A 4,579-nucleotide genomic window follows, 5' to 3' on the forward strand; every position below is an offset into this window, starting at 1 on the left:
CATCAGCCCGTTGTGCTCACTTGGGGAGTGAATCATAGGATGGAAGATCTTCCTCTCTGTCTCTCGTCTCTGTATATCCGCCTTTCCAATGAAAAAATAATAAAATAAATCTTTAAAAAAAAAAAAAGAAAAAGAAAGGAAGGCCTGGCACGATGGCCTAGCAGCTGAAGTCCTCACCTTGAACACACCAGGATCCCATATGGGCACCGGTTCTAATCCCGGCGGCCCCACTTTCCAACCAGCTCCCTGGTTGCGGTCTGGGAAAGCAGTGGAGGACAGCACAAAACCTTGGAACCCTGCACCAACATGGAAGATCTGGAAGAAACTCCTGACTTCTGGCTCTGGATTGGCTCAGCTCCGGCTGTTGTGCTCACTTGGGGAGTGAATCATTCTATGGAAGATCTTCCTTTCTGTCTTTCCTCCTGTGTGTACATCTGACTTTGCAATGGAAATAAATAAATCTTAAAAAAAAAAAAAAAGAAAAGAAAGGAAGACCACAAAGGAAGGAGTGAGGGAAGGAGAAAGAAAAGAGGAAAAACAAAAACATGAACTCTGAATTAAATCCATTATGAGCAAATAAAGCAGAAAAAAGATTTTTAATTTCCAGGTAAGAAATCATGACATTAAAAGCCACAAATTTTTAAAATAATAAGATTTTTTAAATGGAATATGTGTATAGCATAGTAGTTAGTTTGCCTGAATCCCACACCAGATGCCTGGGTTTGATGCCCAATTCCAGCACCTGACTGTAACTTGTTACCAGTGGGATCCTAAGAGGAAACAGGGATGGTTCAAGTAAGTGGGCTGCTGCTCCCCAAGAGAGACCCTGGACTGAGTTCTTGGCTGGGATCTGACTCAGCTCGGTTGAAGGCATTTGGAGACTGAACCAGAACATGAAATTAAAGCATTGCGTGTGTGTGTGTGTGTGTGTGTGTGTGTGTGTTTTGGGGAGGGTGCTTTCACCCTTCTCTCTGTCTTTCTGATTCTCAAATAACTATAAGCAACAATAATAAATGCTTCAAGTAGAAAAGAAAAATTCTGGCTACCACATTGCATTCCTGGTATCAACATTTGAGAGTTTAGAAAATAAAAAAAAAACAATATTTAAGGCCACAGAAACAGAAGAGCATGGTAACATACAATATTATTTTGAATGATATTTGTGCTGTAGACATAAACAAAGTGATCATCTTTCAAATTTTTTGTTTTGATAATAACAGCTATTATGTATTGAGTGCTTGGTGTACCATCTCTACGCTATAAACTATTTGTAATATTCTGCTTAGTTTAATTTTGCTGACAGCTCACCAGACAGCTATAATTATCTCCACTCATACAAAAGAAAACTGAAGACAAAAAGTCAGTAGCTCAAAGCCAGGAAGGCAGTAGGAGGCAGAGCTGCCCATCACAGCCAGCACTGAAACGAATCCAGTCCTGAACATCATCATCATCACCATAGTATCTACTAAGAAATTTATAAACAAGGGCTGGTGCTGCGGTATTGAGGCAAAGCCTCTGTCCGCCGTTCCAGCATTCCATATGGGCGCTGGTTTGAGTTCTAGTTGCTCCACTCCCCATCCAGCTCCCTGTTTATGACCTGGGAAGGCGGCAGAGAGTGGCCCAAAGTACTGGGCCCCTGCATCCATGTGGAAGACCTTCGGAAGAAGCTCCTGGCTCTGATTTCCAGCAAGTTCAGGTTTGGCTGTTGTGGCCATTTGGGGAGTGAAACAGTAGATGGAAGATCTCTCTGTACCTCTTTCTCTCTGTGTGACTCTGCCTTTCAAATAAAAATTAAAATATTTTTAAAAAGAACTTTGCATACAATACCATCGGAAATCCCCACAATAACTCCTTGAGGTGTTAACTACTTGAGTTCTTATTTCCTACTTTATAGTAAAAAAAGAAAACTGAGGCTCAAAGAGCTTAAATAACAACCAAGGGTTATCTAGCTAGTTAAGATAGTGAAGTAGGGATATGAATTCAGACAAGCTAGTCCACGTGCTTAACCAAGGCACACGTCAATACTCTGTACATTTCAGAAATACAACAAACAATTTAAAACATTCTGTATTAATATCAGAAAGTTAGCATCCAGTGAATGGTTTGCTTATTGCATTCTGAACATAGAGTTACCATAAAAATTAGGTCAAATTCAGTTCCAGGTAATGCAATGCAGAAACCTTTATTTTCATTTTCACACTCTGATGGAAACATGTTGTAATGAGTTAATTGTGATGAATCATACTAATAACTTTTGGGAGTTAGCATCTATAAACAACCGATGCTTAATCCTGGTATCTTTCTAAAACGAGAGAGAATTGACAAAATAAGAGAAATGTTCTAAGCAGAAAAGTAAAGCACACCCCAAGAAACTTCCTTTGTACTGTCTCGGAGACATGCATGTGTATCTATGGCTGTGCAAAACCTGGGCTATTAGATCTGGATAACTGATTTGGACCTGGGGCATATTTTGTCTAGCAACAAACAGGAGAATGAAGAGCTCAGTTTGTCTTTCCTTTTCTACCCTCTTCCTGCACTTTCATTTTCAAAATAAACTGGTAAGACATAGGTATTTATCTAAAAATGAGAGGGACTATCAACAGAACATGTTTTATAAAGCATGAATTAGGATAAAATAGGTTATATAACATTACAACATGAGCCAGCAGCTTCTCTCAGTGAAGTTCATTAGTTAATTTTCTTGTTCACACAGAGCACAATGTCAATTGGCCAACTTCCCAACATCTGCCTCCCTTTGAGGACTCAGTAATCCAGGCCATGTCCACTGAAAGGTTTCACTGCCTCAGCATATCTCGAGGTCATCACCACAGCAGAAGGAGGTAGCTAAAGGACTGCAAACAGGTTCTTAAATGCTTTAGTTTGGAGATGACATACATCATTCTGCTTATATTCCAGTGGCTAGCAATAGACATGGTCAGAAATGACAAGTAGGAGATGGCTACAGTCTCTGATCGGGCATTATCCTATTTCCCTACCACCCCTACTCACAATATTATACCATATATGGTGCACAACCAAAGCCTGTTTTTCATCTTCCTCAAGGGAAAAAAAAAAGACTTGTTTCTTAAACCAACTTTATGAAGGTTAGTCCATTGGATTAATTTTGCTTCTATCTTTATTATAGATTCAAATAGTTTGGGGCCAGCATGATGGCTCAGCTGGCTAACCCTCTCCCTGCAAGCACTGGCATTTCATATGGTCATCGGTTCACGCTCAGCTCCAGGTGTTGCAACCATTTGCGGAGTGAACCAGAGGAGGGAATACCCTTCTCTCCCTATCTCCTTCTCTCTGTAAATCTGCCTTTCCAATAAAAATAAATATATCTTTTTTTAAATCATCTTGTCTGTCTTTTTCTTATGCAGCTTTTACCTTCTTGAGTTGAACACTTTATTTTTAATCTCTCATCTAAAAAACAAAAAAATTTCCTCTTGAATGTCATATTAGCTGATGACTAGAGATTGATATACACTAATTTCAAAATGTTTCACAATTTTGACTGTTTAAAGAATAGGATGTGCTTTGCTAATTTCCCCATCTATAAATTTTAAATATATATATTTTACTTGGAAGTCAGAATTAGAGAGAGAGAAAGACACAGAAACACAGAGAGAAAAATCTTCCGTCCACTGATTCACTCTCCAAATGGCTACTATGGCCAGAGTTGAGCTAGTCTTAAGTTGGGAGCCAGGAACTTCAGAGTTTCCATGTGGGTATAGGAGATCAGGGATTTGGGCCAGCCACTGTTGCTTTCCCAGGCCATTACCAAAGAGCTAGGTCACAAGTGGAGCTGTTGAGACACACTGATGCCCATATGAGATGCCAGCACTACAGACAGAGGATTAGCTTGAATACCACCACATCAGCCCCCCAAATATATAGATTTTGTGCAACTCTTTTCTATTGTTGTCTTTAAATTACACTGTATTTGGGCCCATGTTCTGGCCTTTCCAACTGTCTAGCACATGCCAGTTCCCTTTGAGACTTGCCCTTTCAAAGCCTGCAATGGCACTTCTTTCCTTCAAGGCCATTTCTCTGCTCCTGCTTTGTCTCCACCTTGGGCATTTAAAAGCCAAGGACAGTCTCAATATTATAAAACCTGATGAGGAAAACAACTTCAATTCCTTCTGCAACCTTACTCTCCCTTGGTAGCTTACAAAACAAAGCAAGGTCACAGGTTCTGGGTTTAGGACAAAAATTATCTTTCAGGGGCCACTATTATGTCTACTACAGCATGAAAGAGCAGCAAAAATAGTGGGAGTGGGAGAAGGACAAAAGAAGAAATGATGATGAATGAGCACAACAGAGTGGAGGCCTTAGTAACAATAAACAAGCCTAGTAACACAAAAGAATTGGTGCATTGGATACCAATATTCTGGAACAATGAAAAAAAATTACCTATTCTATGCCATCAACTCATTTCAAGCACATACATATATACACAACATACAGAGAGAGAAAGAAAATAATATCCCGATTAGCTAATGCCACTATCAGGAATGATATGGTTAATGAGTATTAAACAAACTAAACAAGATATGAATGACATATGTGTTATTTG

This window comes from Ochotona curzoniae, unplaced genomic scaffold (genome assembly GCF_017591425.1).
Source record: "Ochotona curzoniae isolate NIBS_2020 unplaced genomic scaffold, NIBS_Ocur_1.0 contig_4148, whole genome shotgun sequence".
Lineage (NCBI taxonomy): Eukaryota > Metazoa > Chordata > Mammalia > Lagomorpha > Ochotonidae > Ochotona > Ochotona curzoniae.